This window comes from Zingiber officinale, chromosome 2B, assembly GCF_018446385.1.
Source record: "Zingiber officinale cultivar Zhangliang chromosome 2B, Zo_v1.1, whole genome shotgun sequence".
Classification (NCBI taxonomy): domain Eukaryota; kingdom Viridiplantae; phylum Streptophyta; class Magnoliopsida; order Zingiberales; family Zingiberaceae; genus Zingiber; species Zingiber officinale.
Genome location: NC_055989.1, coordinates 31,741,024 through 31,761,188, shown reverse-complemented (window position 1 = coordinate 31,761,188; position 20,165 = coordinate 31,741,024).

Sequence of the window (20,165 nt, the reverse complement as noted above, 5' to 3'; positions counted from 1 at the left end):
AACTGGGTGGACTATAAATGCGATTACTGGGTATGTAACAAATTATGCGGATGGATGTGAGTGATGTAGATGGGATCTATCCCTCCTATATGACGGGAGTGACATCATTATTCTTGATAGAGTGAGATCACTAAGTGCATGACCATGCCCAAATGAGTCAATATGAGATATTGAGCTCATTTGATTAGAGTGAGTCTACTTGGAGTTCAAGATATAGATTGATTAGAGGATGACACGGTCTATGCCTCAAATTGATTAATCTAGATGTCAAGGATAAAAGGACATTGTCACATATTGTGAGAGTCACAATTAGTAGTCACAAAGGTGATGTTGGATCTCAACATTCTTGTAACTTGGGTAGTAATGATGTGTTGCTAGATACCGCTCATTACTTATTGTTTCTAAATGGGTTTAGGAACATTGCCAACGTTACAAGAACCTATAGGGTCACACACAAAGGGCAATTAGATGGAGATTAGGTTCATATGATGGACCAAGAGGATTAGGTTCATGTGATGAACCAAATTGGATTAAGAGTAATCCAAATTAGACTAATTGAGTTGGACTCAATTTGATTCATGTTTCCAATGAGTCTAATTAGATTATGATTCATTGAGTCAATTTAATTCAATGAATATAGATTCATTAAATTAAATTGGTTCGAATCAAATGGTTAGATTTGATCAACCATGAGAGATAAGAGGTCAAGTTTGACTTGATTTGAGAAAGGAAGATGAAGGGTCAAGTTTGACTTGACCAAATGCCACCTCATTGTGACATGGCATGGGGTCGGCCAATGATGGTGTTCCACATCATCAAGGCTTCTTTACTTGGTCAAGATTGACTTGACCAAGTGCCACCTCATGAGGGAGACCAAGAGCCATGACTCTTGGTATCCCATGGAGGTTTAAAACCCTCTAAATGTGGCCGACCACATAATGGTGCTTGAAGAGCATTGTGTGCTCATTCAATCTATCTTCTTCCTTCCTCTCTTCTTCTCTTCTCTTCTCTCCCTCTCCTCCTTGGCTGAGACTCCTTGGGGTGCTAGCACACTCTAAGGTTTCCTCTCTATCTCTTGTTCGTGTGGATACTTCTAGAGGTGTACACTTGAACACACTTGAGATCCGACAGACCTTGGACGAGCAGGATTTGCGAAGGGCTTCGCTTCAAAGGCATACTTCCCTTTTTCATGTAGATCTAGTGTAGATCTAGGATAAAACATGTACATGATTTATTTTATATGTCTTCGCATGGATCTGTGGCAAGACTTCAGGGTTTCCGCAACGCAAAAAGCGATTTTTGCGGCCCAAAAGTCCCAACACAAAGAGCAATTTTCCAAACCAAAAAGATGAAAAGAGTCACAAAAACTAGAAAACTATGCAAAAAAAAAAAAACTTTTACATACTTCTTTAGATGCATCAACTTTAGAGTCTGTATTCTAACATAGCGCTACCCTTCAACACGATTTTGGCTTTTGACTTTTGTATATAAGATTTTGGGACACCTGCTCAAATTGGATACATCATCAATTATAAGTAGCTATGACAGCTCCTAACTAGGTTTTGATACTTCTTTCCCACAGAGTCTTCCAAAGTGTCCACATCATATGGTTTGACATAGTTGTCATGCATGTTGAGTCTTGTGTGTATTTTTACACTCTGACATTTTAACATAGCATGTAACATAGTGTTAGTACTCGATGAGGATTTCATTTTGTAGATAGAACCTAGATGGCCACTCAAATTGAATACTTTATCTGATATAAGGAGTCAACCCTGGTCACATAGTGTATTTTAATACCTCATACATATAAGCTTTATATATGATATCTTCTTGAGGTATACATTTATGGACAAAAATAAAAAGGGTACCATAAATTTTACAAATCATTAAAAGGGCACCCCTTTTTCTAAAAAAATTAAATTGGCATCCCTCCTATGATTTTATCCTGAAAATACCCCTAGATTCAACATTATTATATAATGTGTAGAAGCTTAAAGTTATCTTGTTAACATGTAAAAGCTATTGAATAGCTGCTACAATGTATTTAAAATGAGTTTAAAATTATAATTTAGGATTTATACCATATAAAAACTACTTAGTAGCTGCTACAATGTGTAGAAGTTACTAAGTAGTTGCTACAACGTGTAGAAGCTACTAAGTAGCTGCTAAAATGTATAGAAACTACTTAGTGGTTAATATAACATGTTTAGTGTGAATTTAAGATTTAGGATCTATAAACACTATTGTATCAAAATACTATTTACTAACTTGGTTAAAAAAATTTAAACTTCATCAAACTCACTTTAAAATAATTGTAGAAGTTATTATGTAGTTGTTACAACCCTAAACTCACCCTAAACACATTATAGCTACTATTAGTAGCTTTTATACATTGTAACAACTATTCGATAGCTTCTACATGGTGTAAACCCTAAATCTTAAATCTTAAACTCACTTTAAACATGTTATAGTAGCTACTAGGTAGCTTCTACAACATGTAGAAGTTAGCCGGTAGCTTCTACAACTTGTAGAAGCTAGCTGGTAGTTTCTACACATTATAGAAGCTATCTGGTAGCTTCTACAATAACCTTAAATGTAGGAATATTTTCATGATAAAATCATGGGAGAGGCAGGGTGCTTGTTTGATTTTTTTGGAAAAGGGGCATCCATTTGTTGTTTCTCTTAATTTGAGGTGTCCTTTTGATTTTTGTCCTACTTTTTTTTATATAGAGTCATAGTATATATGTATCCAATTACCAAAAAAACACATGTTGTTTTTTCCTTTCGAGGATACAAACTGCTCAAACATTAGTTGAGGAAGATTGGAGGGGAGGATGACATAGACTGGACACATTGGGGAGGAGACACAGGAGGCTGGAGCTCATTTGCTCTAGGAGGATGGACATGGGATGCTTACACGTGGGTAGATCAATATTATCGAGGGCGCTAATGGACTATGCATCACGCCCCAAAAGAGTCTCTACCCGGAAAATGGACATCATCTCCCCTGTATCTATAACAATTAAACATGGATACAAGGCCTCAAGGCCGCACAAGTAATAATCAACATGATACCTCTAGAAATACTCACTCGACATGTATGCACATACATTATAAGTATAATGAATATAATACTTCCAATAAAGTATACTAGACACATGTGCACATAACAACAAAGGTATAATCGATAAGATACCTCCAATAATACTCACTAGATATGTATGCACACACAACACACATAGATCCAGAAACATAATCTATCAATTACATATACCTATATGCATGAAGAGATCCAACATGTGTCTACCAACAATATCTACAATACGTAGCAATACCTATACACGTATACATGATAATATATGCATAATCAACATGATAACTCCTATAGTATACACCAAACTTGTGTGTACGCTACTGCATATAAACAATCTTAATGTAAATTTCTATCATACACACCATTCACGTGTGCACCCTATAGAATAAGAATATCAAACAGAGATTGTATAGACAATAAAAAAAGTGCATCTCAAAGATTAAGCATATAAGTATCAAATTCAGGAAAAATACAAGTGGAATCAAGATAAAGCAACCTAATCTATCAAATAATCCATGCACTAAATTCAATGAACTATAGAGGCTAAGGAAGAAATACCCACCTTTAATGTGTAGCTCGTGTCCAATAAATTTCACGTCGATACACTCATCCTGAATCAAAGTCTTGCAATCAAGTGTACAATTTAGCTAATTCCATCATGTGCCAATTAGCTAACCTAAATCCAAATCCAATTAGGAAATCCTAAACCATCCCACTATTAACCTCAAATTACCCTAACCATTCCACAACCTAATTAGATTAGGTTTATACATGCATTATCTCCAAAACTTATCCAAATTTGATAATCATTCTAATAATCCTGACAATGAACATGTTATCATCTGAATCAACTCATCATTCAATCCATAGCATCAGCTACTAAACATGATAGGGAAATGAACAAACTAATCTTACCCAAATCTAGAGGTGGGTGATGGACATGGGATGCTTACACATGGGTTGATCAATATTATCGAGGGAGCTAATGGACTATGTCCATCATAGGAGATGACTACACTAGTCATAGGAGGGGACTGGTGATCAGAGTGGGTGTCGGCCAGCTAGAGACATATTCACGAGCCAACGGACCATAGTAGATTAGGAAGCTTATCATGTCACTCATGGCTTATGGTATGTGAGGGTCGAAATAGGATGGCATGTCGGATGGTGAGCATTAGACTATGCGAAGTGGACCTAGTATATCATCTCATTGGAGGAAGATAGATGTGATACATATGAGGGAGCCATAGGAGGCAGGAGCATTTCCTCTCTAGATGGATGGACACATGACTAGTGGATCATTGCTAACTAGATATTAGTTGTAGGTTTCATGCTTCACAAGAGGATGTTACATCAGCCACAGGATGGGATTGCAGATCAGATAGCTAGAGAGTAGAGGAGACTAAGAAGCACATTTTATCAAGAATGATGGGCGCATGATGGCTATGCACTAGAGGATCAACACTTTCGAGGGTTCAACTGGAGGCTACTTGTAGTGTCCAAAAACCATCCATGCTAACTCCATGCATGATTAGAGTAAGGTAAAATGTTTAATTTAAATAATGTAGGGTTATTTGCAATAGTTAAGGGTTATGTGATTTAAATTTTGCGATGCATACATTTAGGAAGATTTTAAAAATAAATTATGTACCTACTAAGTAAGGTAACCTCTAGTTTAAGGATTAAGCCGAGATTTAAAATTTAGATAATTCCCTAAATCTGAATAGGCATAAAATTTATATCCCAAGGGATATAAATTCCACATATTTTTTAATTAAGAGGATTTATTTGATTAATTCAGATTTAATTAGAATTGATTAATTTAAATAGATAAATTTAGTTAGATTTAATTAATTAAGTTATCTTACAATTATGGAATTTGGGTTGATCAATTATATTAAGAAAATGGTCGGATATAAATATGCATAAAATTTATTACATATCCAAATATATATATATATATATATATATATATATATATATATAAAATTTATATGACTCATGAATATAAATACGTATAAAATTTATTACATATCCAACTATGTGTATAAACATTTATATGATTTAGTTTGTATAAAAATTTATATGACCCATGGATATAAATATGTATAAAATTTATTACATATCTAAATATTTATATAATAATTTATATGATTTAGTATGTATAAAAATTTATATGACTCATGGATATAAATATGAATAAAATTTATTACATATCCAAATATGTAAGAAATTTAGTAAGATACCTATGGTCCGAATTTTTCATAAAAAAATTTTATGACTTATTAATTGTGGCAGAAACATTCAAACTTAAGGTTAGACATAGCAAACCCATATAAGTGATTTCTCACCTTAGATTTTCGCCACCTCCCAAACCCTAATCCCCAACTTGAAGCCACCTGCCCTAAGCCTCTTCCTCACCTTGGAATTTTTCACCAACCTAGCTCAAGTTTCCATCGGTTCAAGCTTTAAGGGGAGGAGAAGGAGAGGTTTGGTAGCAAGGAATCAAAGGCATGTTCTATATCTCATATTATGTATTAATTAGTTTATATAAACTATGGATATTTAGATACCATGGTAGATTAGATAAGTTTCGGATTCTAAGTTTATGCTTTTGTTTCTTCGTACTTCTTATCATCATAACTTTATAAGATATATGTGTGACTTTCGGATTCTAGGTTTATGTTTATATTTATGTTTCTTCTTACTTCTTCTCACGATACCTTTATAAGTTATATGAGAGAATTTCGGATTATAGGTTTATGTTTATGTTTCTTCTTACTTCTTATCATGATAAGTTTATAAGTTATATGAGTGAATTTCATATTCTAGGTTTAAGTTTATGTTTCTTCTACTTCTTATCATCATATCTTTATAAGATATATGTGTAAATTTCGAATTCTAGATTTAGGTCTATGTTCATTTTCTTCTTACTTCTTATTATGATAACTTAATATGATAGAGGTTAATTTCGGATTCTAGGTTTAGGAGATTATGGAACCTTAACCATGTTTTTGATAACCTTGTAATATATATAGATTTTGGATTTGGTTTAGTTATGCTTATGTTTCTTCTTACTTCTTATTATGATAACTTTGTAAGTTTCAGATTTTAGGGTTTATTATGTTATGACATTAATCATGCTTTTGATAACTTTATAACACATGATAGTTTAGGACTTTAAGGTTTAACATGTTATGCAAGCAATCATATTTATTAACATTGTAGTATAGGTTAGTTTCAGATTTTTGGATTTAATATGCTATAACATTAATCATGTTTTTGATAACTTTATAACACATGACAACATCAAATTTTAGGGTTTAACATGCTATGCAAGTAATCATATTTATTAACCTTGTAGTATAGATTAGTTTCGGATTAAGGGTTAATATGCTATGACATTGATAATGCTTTTGATAACTTTATAATGTATGATAGTTTCGGATTTAAGGTTAGGATGTTATGCACTCAATCATTTCTTGATAACTTTATAATACATGTTAGTTTCAGATTTAAAGTTAGGATGCTAAGCACTCAACCATGTTTGATAATCATATATGTTATATGTTAATTTCAGAGTTTAGATTTAGGATATTATGACCTTAATCAAGTTATGATCTGAGCAAGCCCGGGGAGCTTATTAAGTTATTATCAGGGGACCTACACCCGGTGAACTTATCAAATTATGATCTGAGGACCTACGCCTGAGGAGCTTACTAAGTTATGATCCGAGCAAGCCCGGGGAGCTTATCAATTTATAATTCAAGGACTTATGCCTAGGGAGCATATCAAGTTATAATCCGAGCAAGATCCGAGAGCTTATCAAGTTACCATCTAGTGACCTACACTCGGGAAGCTTAACAAGCCATGATCCTAGTACCCTTGCCTGGGGAGCTTACTGTTGGAATGTATACTAAAAGCCTAGCTTTTGTATAAATATTTATTTAAAAATAAGAATCACATTGGTTAAATGTCTACATTTATGCTAAGTGTAGTTGACTATTTAATTTATATTATAGATAACATGGTGTGAGGAGACACACAGAAGATCATGTTATCATATCCTTATAAATTATAAATAATAGCTCACAACCAAGATGGAATGGACAAACCATTGGAGTGGTTGTAGTGTAATTTGGTATTAGTTTATCTAGACTATAAAATTACACTAGTACACTATGAGTGTATTGAGCAGGACCATTTGAGATAGTTTCTTTTTATACTGACTATATAAAAAAAGTAAAACCTCTATTATTATGGAAGTGCGTGCTCTTAATCATGATATAATAACAAGCACGTATATTTAATATTTATTTCTTTAATTTATCAAAGGGTGTGATTTAGCTCGTTAAATCAATATGCCCGATAAGTTGTGAAATGATATTATTTATATGGTGTGTTGTTGATTATAGAATGAAACTGTGTCCTAGTAATCTAGGTTGATGATGTCCCCTTGAGGAACTCATAAGGATTGTCATGTAAACCCTGCAGGTAGACCTAGTCCGGCATGACAATGAAGTTGAGTGGTACTACTCTTGGAGTTAGATATTAATTAAATGAGTTATCAGTAACTCATTTAATTAGTGGACATTCAATATCTTAAATACAGAGAGATTAATGCACTCATAATAAGAAGGAGCCCATAATGTAATTTTATATTGGTGCGGTAGTTCAATAACTCTTTAGTGGTATGAGTTATTATTGATGAACTTGAGTTGGGTGTTCGGGGCGAACACAGGAAGCTCAAGCTCATCGAGAGACCAAAACCAATTTCTCCTCTCGGTCCCTGTTGTAGCCTCTATAAAACCTTGTATCCACTAAGTTCACTTCTTATCTAAGTAATGGGTCGGACACAACCTTGCTTGGAGCAAGGGGGCCGACCAAGTATAGGCTTGGAGCCCAAGTAGTGGCCGGTCAAATCATGCTTGGTGTCCAAGCATGGGGCCAGCCACATAGGATTAATGGAGATTTTAATTTTTGTTAAAATTTTTCCTTTTATAGTCATTCATGAAAGGGATTTAAAAGAGAAATTTTATTTTAAAATTTCCTTTTATAGTCATCCTCATGGTTTTAAAAAGAGAGTTTTAGATTTTAAAATCTTTCCTTTTATAGCTATCTATAAAAGATTAAAGAGAGATTTCCATTTTGTTAAAATCTTTCTTTATTTGTAGTTGTCTATAATGTTTAAAAGAAAGATTTTAATTTTTTATAAAACTTTCCTTTTATGTAACCATGATTTAAAAAGAGAAGTTTTAATTAATCTTTCCTTTTTGTAGTTGTCTATATGTTTTAAAATAGAGAGATTAATTTTTAAAACTTTCCTTTATTGCCATGTGATATGGGTTAGGTTTAGTAGGTCCTCGGTGAAAAGGGGAAAAAAGATAGCAGAATCAAGCAGGTATGCATACCGACCGGGGTAACGTGCTTAAGAAAGTATAGGCCAAGGTCGGTCGGGATAACAGGCTTAGAGCCATATAGGTCAAGGTCGGTCGGGATAACAAGCTTAAGGAGGTATAGACCAATATCGACCGAGCTAACAGGCTTAAAGAAATATAGGCCAATATCGGTCGGGATAACAAGCATAATGAAATATAAGACAATATCGACCAGGATAACATGCTTAAGGAGATATAGACCAAAGCTGATCAGGATAACAAGCTTAAGGAGGTATAGCCCAGTATCGACTGGGATAACATAATATAGCCCAATATCAGCCGGGATAACATAATATAGGCCAATACCGACCAGGATAACATAATATGGTCCAATATCGGATGGGATAACATGCTTAATGATATATAGACCAAGGCCGGTCGGGATAACAAGCTTAAGAAGGTATAGCCTAGTATCGACTAGGATAACATAATATAGCTCAATATCGGTCGGGATAACATAATATGGGCCAATATCGGCTGGGATAACATGCTTAAGTAAATACAAGTCAACACCGCCCAGGGTAGCAAGTATTTCGAGAATGTGCATAAATAGCTTATGAAAATATCTATTACATATGATTGTATGACAAGTTGACTAATTTGGCGGGAAAAATGTCTCTAGACTCTTCTACAGGTGTTAGACGACAAAGAAGGTACATTTAAGGTACAAAAAAGATTCCTTAAAAAGCTATCTTCTGTAAGTACAGGACTGATGTCATCTCATAACAAACTCTAATAAATCAGGGTCCACTTCATGACTACGGAGGTTATATGAAGTGGTATAAAAGGGGGAATCCTCTCCGTTGGCCAGGTATGCTCAAGCTCATCACACTCACAACCCACTTTCCAAACCCTAATTGTAATCACTGTTCATCTTCATTTTTTGCTCTTCCCTTCCACACCGAGAGAGATCACTAACTTGAGCATCGGAGGGCCTAGCTAGGGATTCCCACCCCGGTCTTAGGTCACTGACGATAGTGTTGTCGGTTCTCTTGTGCGCAGGAAGTCATCGGAGTTCCAGATCTTGGCATTTTTTACTGGAGCCTTCCTTTCGTCTTTGGATCTTGGTACGAGGAGAGCTTTCGGTGAGTACATTTTCTTAGATCCACTTTGGATTTCTCGGATCGATAGTACACAGGTATTATCCTTCATCAGTGGTGAGGTTTTCTCCCAGCTTTTCGTTTTGTCAAGCTTCTCAGACAGGATCAAATTTGGCGCCGTCTGTGGGAACTTCACCTGAATCTGAGATTGCAATATGGAAGACGCTGGAAAATCGAACATACTCACCATTAGTCGCAAAGATCTGGATTTCCTCATCAATACCCATGTCCAGAAGGCTCTACAGCAACAACAACAGCAAGCTCATAATGGAGCTACTCTGGCAGTGGCTCATAATCCGGTAGTCTCAACCACTGATCGACTAAAGGGAAAAGAGGCGGAGGAAGAAGATCGTGTATATATTACTCCAGCCACTGCTTCTCTGACCCAGTGCCCTCGAGCCTTTCTTCGTACTCCTTTCGAGCAGGGAGGATGGAGACCTATCTTTCAAGAATCCTCTGGCGAGGCACCAGATAAAGAGAAGCACAAAGCTAAGATGATGGTAGCTAGTGATAGCTCACCAGAAAGAATTATCTCTTCATTTTCTCAAAGTGTGTTAGATGATCGACTTCCTAAGCGGTATCAAAATCTCCAGATCGGCGAATACACTGGGACCACAGATCCAAAGGATTATCTATTAAAATTTGAGAATGTAGCATTATTGCAGTAGTTTTCTGATGGAGTGAAATGTCGGATGTTCCTTACAACACTTGGAGGAGCTGCTCAACGGTGGTTCAAAAGATTACTGAAAAATTCTATCAGAAAATTTAAAGATTTCAAGAAGGTTTTCTTACACCATTTTTCCAGAAACAAGAGGTATCATAAAACTCCCTGGAGCTTATTCTCAATTAAACAGGGACCCAAAGAGGCCATTAGATCCTACATCAAAAGATTCAACCAGGTAGTCATTGACGTACCCAATGCTACCACCGAAATATTAGTAAGTGCTTTCTCTCAAGGCTTGAATGATGATGACTTCTTTAAAGATTTGGTGAGAAATCCTCCTGCCAATTTTGACTCATTAATTGAGCATGCTACTGAATTCATTAATATTGAAGAAGCTCAGGCCGCACGTAGAAAAGAAGATACTACTTCTTCTTCTGCTCATGTTAAGGAGAAGGCTCCCGCTCCAGTTCCTCCCCCAAGGGGACCTCGAGTAATCCCTCCGCCCCATCATCATCCAGAATATCGTCCACAAGCGGTACAGCATGTAGAGATGCAACAAGAAGCACCAAGAAGATGGTGCACTTATCACAAGACTAGAAGTCATCATACAGAAGACTGCTTTGTTCTGAAAAATAGGAAAGCAAATAGGGATCGATATCAGAGGCAAAACTATTATCAACAGCAATATCCCAGGCAGCAAAGCCCACTTAAATTAGAATATCACCCGGTCGAGCCTCAATAAGGTGTATTACCAGTCCCGGTCGGTACAACTCAGGTGCCTGAGAAGACTCAGCCTGAGGCCATGACCGCCCGACAGGAAGAAAATAGGAGCAATGCAGCCTGAGGCAACATTAATATGATCGCGAGCGGGCCCACTGATGGAGATTCTAACAGGGCCAGAAAAGCACACGCATGAAGACTCGAGATCCATGCTGTAGGATGCAGCATGGTAAGAGCAGCAGGGCCAGAGATCAGTTTCGGACCCAAAGATCTTGAAGGGGTAAAAATACCCCATGATGATGTATTAATAATTAAGGTTGTGATAGCCAATTATACTATTTCTCGCACCTTCATAGACACTGATAGTTCTGTAAATATTATTTTCAAAAAGGCTTTTGATCAACTGCAGATTGACCCGAGCGAACTCCAACAGATGGTGACTCCTCTATATGGATTCACTGGTAATGAAGTACAACCGCTGGGTCAAATAAAGTTGGTCGTATCTTTAGGAGAGGAGCCCCTAATGAGGACAAGAAGATCTTACTTCATGGTGGTGGATGCCCCATCCACCTATAATGTGATATTGGATCGACCGGCCCTAAATGAGTTTAGGGCGGTCGTTTCTACTTTTTGCCAAAAAATTAAATTTCCTGTTGAGGACCAGGCCGGGGAAGTAAGGGGTGATCAGAAGACGGCTCGAAAATGCTATGTGGAGATAATCAGGACTGAGGCCAATGCTGCCCGGAAAATGCAAAGAATGGAGGTTAATGCTATTGAAGAGAGGCCACCTGTCCTGGTTTATGAGGAGAAGGAAGAGATCCAGATACAGACCGGTCTACCTGAAGCTATTACCTACGTCACGACCGATCTTGATCCTACGCTGAAAATCGAACTGGTCCAATGTTTGGAGAGAAATAATGATGTCTTCGCTTGGACGCCTAAAGAAGTCACGGGCGTTTCTCCTTCAGTAATGGAGCATTATTTACATGTCTTCCCATTTGCTCGGCCTGTCATGCAGAGAAAGAGGAATTTCAGTATTGAGTAAAATCAGATCATCAAGGGAGAAGTGGATAAATTGATAGAGGTCGGTTACATCAAGGAGGTGCAGTTCCCCAGTTGGTTGGCTAATGTTGTCCTGGTCTCTAAACTAGGAAACAAATGGCGGGTATGTATTGATTTCCATGATCTTAACAAGGCATGCCCGAAGGATTATTATCCATTACCCCGGATCTATCAGTTAGTGGATTCTACAGCCGAGTGTGAATATATTTCTATGTTGGATGCCTATCAAGGCTATCATCAGGTTCCTCTCGCTAAGGAAGATCAAGAGAAGGTTAGTTTTATAACATCTGAATGTACTTATTGTTATAATGTTATGTCGTTTGGACTAAAAAATGCAGGAGCGACTTATCAAAGGCTTATGAACAAGGTCTTCTAGAAATAGATTGGAAGAAATATGGAAGTATATGTTGATAATATTTTAATTAAGTCTCTTCAGGCTACTGATCTCTGTAGGGATGTAGAGGAGACTTGCAGAACATTGAGGCAATATGGACTCAAATTGAACCCAGGCAAATGCTTGTTCAGAGCAAAGGGTGGAAAGTTCCTAGGGTATCTGGTGTCCGAACGGGGAATAGAGGCAACCCAAGCAAGGTCAAAGCACTTCAAAGCATGGAGCCACCACGCAACATGAGGGAAGCCCAAAGACTCACCGGCCGGATCACCGCCTTGTCTAGATTCATCTCAAGGTCGGCCGATCGTAGCTTCCATTTCTTCAAAATACTCTGGAAGGCTAATAAATTTCAATGGGATGAAGAATGTGACAAAGCTTTCTAGGAATTGAAAGACTACTTGTCCACCCTTCCTGTATTGGCTAAACCCGTAGTAGGAGAAACTTTATGGGTGTATTTGTCGGCCAATGAGAATGTTGTAGACTCGGTGTTAGTTAGACAGGAAGGGAAAGAACAACAACTTGTATATTTTTCCAGCCATTTATTAAAAGGAGCCGACTGTAGATATGCTACACTAGAAAAGTTTGCTTATGCATTAGTGTTAACCGCTTTGAGGTTGCGTCCATATTTTTTAGCACATGCGATTATTGTGTTGACCAACAGTACTCTCGAGCGGGTGTTGCTCAACCCAGAGGCATCTGGTCGGTTGATCAAATGGACGACCGAACTTAGTGAGTATGACATACAATACCAACCTCGCTCAGCCATCAAAGCACAAGCTCTAGCAGATTTAATCATAGAAGTTCAAGATCCCGAAGAAGAGAGTACTTGGAAAGTGTATGTGAATGGATCTTCAACCAGACAAGGCAGTGGGATTGGTATTCTCCTTATATCTCCAAGGGAAGATAAGCTTCAACTTTCTGTCAGGCTGAATTATAGGGCCACTAATAATGAAGCAGAATATGAAGTATTGATAGCAGGGTTATAAGTTACTCGGCATGTAGGAGCATCTAAGGTTTATATCTATTCTGACTCTCAGTTAGCAGCCCAACAATTATCATGTAACTTTGAAATCAATAACGATAGACTCAGGTTATATGCTGAGACATTTGATAAGTTAAAAGCTCAGTTTCAAGAAGTAAATATATAAAAAAATTCCTCGATCTGAGAATCAAGTAGTGGATGAACTAGCTAAATTGGCCTCTGATGTAACACCGTGGAGCCTGGATCAGCCAGTCGAGCAGACATTATTAGTATCTTGCATTGAAAGACAGGCTGAAATAGAAATACAGAGTGATTGGAGAGCATAAATCATATTATATTTGTAGTAAGGTATTCTTCCAATTGATACAGAACAAGCAAGGATATTTAAGAAAAGAGCTTCCCAATACACTATGATAAGGGAGCAGTTATATAAAAGGGCTTTCTCTAGACCTTTACTTAAATGTATTGGGACAGAAGATTTACAGTTTATCTTGCAAGAAGTTCATCAGGGCTCATGTGGCAGTCATATAGGAGGAAGATCCTTGGCTCGTAGAATTCTATTAGCAGGATATTTCTGGCCCACTTTACATGAAGATGCTACCAAATTTGTAAGAACTTGCATTTCTTGTCAAAAATATCAAAATATTTCACATCATCCTACACAATTATTAAGAACCTCTATGGTTTCCTGCCCCTTTGATCAATGGGGCATGGATATAGTTAGTCCATTTCCCATGGCAACTGCACAAAGATGATTTTTGTTAGTAGCAATGGACTATTTCTCTAAGTGGGTAGAAGCAAAACCGCTTGCTCGGATTACTGAAGATGTGGTTACTAAATTCTTGTGAAAAAATATTGTTTGCAGATTTGGTATTCCTCATAAATTAGTCTCTGATAATGGAAGATAGTTTCAAGGAGATAGAATATTAGAGTGGTGTAAAAGCTATGATATCACTCAAGCATTCACCTCTGTGGCGTATTGACAGAGTAATGGTCAAGCTGAAGTAACCAACAGAGAGATTATAAGAGGTCTAAAAACCAAATTGGATCATGTTGGAGGCAGCTGGGTAGATGAATTGCCAGTGTTCTTTGTGCATATCGCACTACACCCCGAGAAGCTACCGGGATTACTCCCTTCCAACTAGTTTATGGAGGAGAAGTTGTAATTCCTATCGAGGTGGGAATAGAATCTGATAGAAGACAACTATATGACGAGGATAATGAAGGCATACGACTTATGGAGCTAGATTTGATAGAAGAAATTCGAGACAAAGCTATAACTCATCTTATATCATACCGACAACGAATGAGGCAAAATTATAACAAAAGAGTCATCCCAAGATTCTTTCAAGCAGGGGATCTAGTATGGAAACGTGTCAAGCCTGCTGGGGATGTTAACACATTAGCACCACAATGGGAAGGACCCTATAAGGTGGAAGAAAAACTGGCATCAGATTCATATTATCTCCAAGACACAGAAGGAAGAGTTCTCGGGCGCCCCTGGAGTGCAAATCATTTACAGCCCTGCCGAACTTAATAAGCTTATATCGCTCAAGAAATACAGATATCCCAGAACGAGCGGACTAACACCTCTTTAGTGTATTTCAATCATCCAATCATGTGAAATTCAGCGCTATCGAAAGAACAAATCAAGTTTACTTTAAGCAATTTCCCTCCGTTTGGCCCTGCAAACAAATAACAAGTATGCTCATAATTTATGTACTTCATTTGGTAAATACAATGCAGTCCAAATATCGCTCGAAAAATAAGCGCAGTTTAAGCAACGTGGTAATTACCGGGCAAACATTTTTATTCTGCTCAAGTGGTCGTCAATTGGGGACTTTAAGGAGTGATCAATCAGTTTTCCTTAAGGAATCTTGAAGACATTAAGCCATCACGAGGTTAGTGAAAGCATTTTTAGTTTCACTCACAAACATAGTCGATCGGGAAATCTCTTGAAGTAACCCGGACGAGCCTTCTTGGGAGGAACCAGGGACTTTAAACTATCACAAACATAGTCGATCAGGAAATCTCTTGAAGTAACCCGGACGGGCCTTCTTGGGAGGAACCGGGGACTTTAAACTATCACAAACATAGTCGATCGGGAAATCTCTTGAAGTTATCCGGACGGGTCATCTTGGGAGGAACCGGAGACTTTAAACTATCATGAACATAGTCGATCGGGAAATCTCTTGAAGTAACCCAGACAGGCCTTCTTGAGAGGAACCGCAGACTCTAAACTATCACAAATATAGTCGATCATGAAATCTCTTGAAGTAACCCGGACGGGTCTTTTTGGGAGGAACCAGAGACTTTAAACTATCACAAACATAGTAGATCTGGAAATCTCTTGAAGTAACCCGAACGGGTCTTCTTGGGAGGAACCAGAGACTTTAAACTATCACAAACATAGTCGATCTGGAAATCTCTTGAAGTAACCCGGACGGGTCTTCTTGGGAGGAACCGGAGACTTTAAACTATCACAAACATAGTCGATCGGGAAATCTCTTGAAGTAACCCGGACGGGTCTTCTTGGGAGGAACCGGAGACTTTAAACTATCATGAACATAGTCGATCGGGAAGTCTCTTGAAGTAACCCAGACGGGTCTTCTTGGGAGGAACCGGAGACTCTAAACTATCATGAATATAGTCGATCGGGAAATCTCTTGAAGTAACCCGGACGGATCTTCTTGAGAGGAACCGGAGACTTTAAACTATCATGAACATAGTCGATCGGGAAATCTCTTGAAGTAACCCAGATGGCTCTTTTTGGGAGGAACCGGAGACTTTAAACTATCATGAACACAGTCAATTGGGAAATCTCTTGAAGTAACCCGGACGGGTATTCTTGGGAGGAACCGGAGACTTTAAACTATCATTAACAAAGTCATGCAAGATTGAGTACCTAATCAAAATATGATAGAGCATAGGACTCTATTCGGGATCACACGCCCGACCGAAAACTCAAAGGTTGATTCTTTATATTAAATCGGTCGGGATCATACACTCGACCAGAGGCTGATGAAATTCTTCGTATTAAATGGATCGGGATTACACGCTCGACAAAAAACTCAAAGGTTGATGAAAATTTTCATATTAAATCGATTGGGATTACACGCCCGACCGAAAACTCAAAGGTTGATTCTTCATATTAAATCGGTTGGGATCATACACTCAACCAGAGGCTGATGAAATTATTCATATTAAATCGATCGGGATTACACGCCTGACTAAAAACTCAAAGGTTGATGAAATTCTTCATATTAAATTGATCGGGATTACACGCCCGACCGAAAACTCAAAGGTTGATTCTTCATATTAAATCAGTCGGGATCATACACTCGACCAGAGGCTGATGAAATTCTTCATATTAAATCGATCGGGATTACATGCCCGACCAAAACCTCAAAGGTTAATGAAATTCCTCATATTTAATCGACCGAGATTATATGCCCGACCAAAGGTTGATGAAATTCTTCACATTAAATTGTTCGGGATTATATGCTTGGTCTAGATTCAAAGTCATCTAGATTTATTTATAAAGATCACTCGGTATTACACTCCTGACTAGGATTCAAAGTTTAGAGGGAATTCTTTATATATATCATCCTTCAAAATTACATTCCCCATCAAAAGTTACAATCATATGAAGTTCTCTATTTAAAATCGCTCGGGATTGTATGCCCGACCAAGAATACATAAATCCTATAGAGCTTTTCAGATAAAGTTACTCGAGATTACACATCCCTCGGAAGCACGGAGGTCTTTGAAATTCCTTATATACAGTCAAGCCTGAATAGAGATCAAAGGGTTTGCGGAAAAGCCTTATTGTTCAAAGTCATATGATCAATTAAGATACCACAACAGGAAAAGCTTTTGAGTAAGACAGTACTTATTCTCAAGAGGCAGCAGCCAGATAATGAAGGTCAAAAAAATAGGTAAGTATGAATTTTTAAAAATATTGCAAATTACAAGTCTTTTATTTACAAGTCTTTTTGAGTATATAATCATGCTTACTTAAATTCACCTGTCAAGTCTTGGGCAACTCGTGGTTAAGTCTGCAACGATTTATGAATTGAAGGGGAGGTTCGCGAGGTAGATAACCACGTTCCCTCAATTGTTGAATAACTCCAGTCACGGAATGGTTTAAAGTCCCTATGACCCGGCGGATATATTCATTAGTGAATGCTGGGGACCTTAGATAAGCTAAGCGCCTGTCCTCCCATCGACCCTCCTCCTGCTCCTTATAACTTTGAAATTCAGTTTGTAGTGTGGCAGCTTGGGCTTTGAAAGTATCTCTTTCTGATTTAAGATGCTCTATCTCCTTCTGGAGTGAGAATATCACGGCATCCTGAGCCTTTCTTTGTTCTTGCTCTTGTAGAATAGCAAAATCTCTTGAGGCTGAATCTTGAGCCTGCTTAGAAAGAAAGACATTGTGAAGCCTCTCCACTTTCTCTAAGACAACGTTTTTATGAGAAATATCTGAGATGACTTTGTCTTTTAAAGCAGATTCCACCCAGAGGCTGGAATTTAACCGATCCACTCGCAACTCTAGGGTTCTTCTTTCAAGCTCTTTGTTTTTCAATGATTGTCGCTTATGCTGCAGTTCCTTTTTCATAGCCTCTATCTGTTGAGCCTGTAAAGCTATCTTCTCTTGTAACTGAGTAAGCTCAGTGTGGGAAGGAGGAAGATTTGCTTTCAATGCCTCTACTTGAGCTTTTAACTTGCCATTTTCCCTTTCCAAAGCAATGATCAGTTGATTTAGATGAAGACTTGAGGTAAGAAACTGAAACAATAGTGCAGTTAGCAGGAAATAATGATACGATAATAATATATAATGAAAAACAATTACGACAACAACTTGACGACTATGACTATCAACACAGTTGGAAATGCTAGTGCCCCTTAGCAGTTCTTGGCTATGCTGCCAAGATTCAACCAACGGGCCTTGTAGCTGCAAAAAATCGTAATTGGGAGGGTCCAAAGCTTGTCCCAATTGAGAAGACAGACCCACAGCCTATCTAAACAAAGGTGGGAGGACAGAAGGTGAGGAAGGCCGGGTAGAAGAAGAAGGAATAGAGAGAGGAGAAGTGGTAGAAATGGGAATAACAGAGGAAGAACTAGAGGGGATGGAAGGTAGCAAAGCAATAAAAGTTGATTCAGTTGTTGAAGCATGGATAGTGGATGGTCCTGGACTCGGAGAAAATCTCTTGCAAGGTGTTCTTCTAGCTCGGGGTTCAGAAGCCAAAGGAGGTAAGGCCAGGGAAAGAGGTTGAGGGGAAGTCGAAGTGGTAGTAGTCATCTGAGAAGAAGAAGTAGCTGAAACAATAGCAGAAGAGGAAGGAATAAGCAGACCCGTTCTTATCATTCTAAGAGAAAGATTGGAAATAATATGGGTAGGGAGCATTAATATCTTACCTCTCTCAAAACAAATAGGTGAAGGAGCAATAGGGGTCTGCACAAAAGTACCAAAAGTATCACGAAAGGGAACTTCCTCAATAAGCTTGGGTTTCTTGAGTATAGTAATAAAAGGTTGTTCATCTTCCTCTTCCATAGAAGCAATAGCTTCCGCTGTTTGTTCTTCCTTAGATAATAAACCCAAAGTAGAGGTGGTAGGGTTATCTCGACGAGCTTGCAGTAATTGTTCTCCAAGTTTATTCAAAAAAGACTTGGTCATAGTTGTATTCTTGTACATAAAAGCGGGTAGAAGAGCATCAGCCGAAACACAAGAATTGGGCGTCATTATAGAAAATAATTAACGAATAACTGATAAACATAGCCTAGAATATTTAGACATACCAAAAGAGACATCCAAGGGAGTGTCGATGCAACTTATTCCAAAGGGAAACATTAAACCCTCCACAATCAAGGATGGTAAGCTAAATTTAGCAACCTTTAGCTTGGATAAGGCAAGAGAGACAGAGGGATCAGTGAGGAAGTTATCAGTGTTAGGAGCTTGGGGGAGATTGTGTATCCAGGTAATAGGGAAAGAAGCAGAAGAAGGGAGACGCATAAAGAAAAATTTGTGATGTCATTCCTCATAAGGAGGAATCCTGCTAAACAAAATAGCCTTAGGGCGAGACTGAAATTTAAAGACGTCAATGTCTACTTGGCGGAGAATGAAGAAGTAGTGAAAAAAACAAGGGGATAAGGGGAAATCTAGTAGTTTAGACACCCCAACAAAACTCATGAGGATAGAAAAAACTGAGGAATAAACTAATTAAGAGAAATATCAAAATAAATACTAACATCACCGAAAAAGGGATGAAGGGGGAATCGGAAACCTTGTAAGGCTTGAGCCTAGAAGATCGATATACTTCCTAAAGGAGGAAGATGCGGACTATCCTGAGGGGTAGGGAGAACTATATAGGAGGGAAAACCATAGTTCACTCGTAACTCCACCTCCTCTGGCTCGGTAAGGCTAGAAGCGCACAAAAGGAACCACGCGGGGGAAGAAGTGGCCATGGTTGAATAGCAGAGAGAAAGCGAACAGGAGAAGGAGGATAAATAGTCAGGGAGCAAGATAGAGCATCTTAAACCCTTGCCTTCCTCTGTGCCTTAGACCAAAAACCCTTAAGCAGAAATAGAAGAAGAACTGGAAAAAGGGGAAATCCAAAAGCCAATGATAATTTGTGCGGAACTTAGGTATAAAGGAAGATAGGAAAAGAAAAAATGTAAACTCAATAAAGAAGAACATAGGGAAACATAACT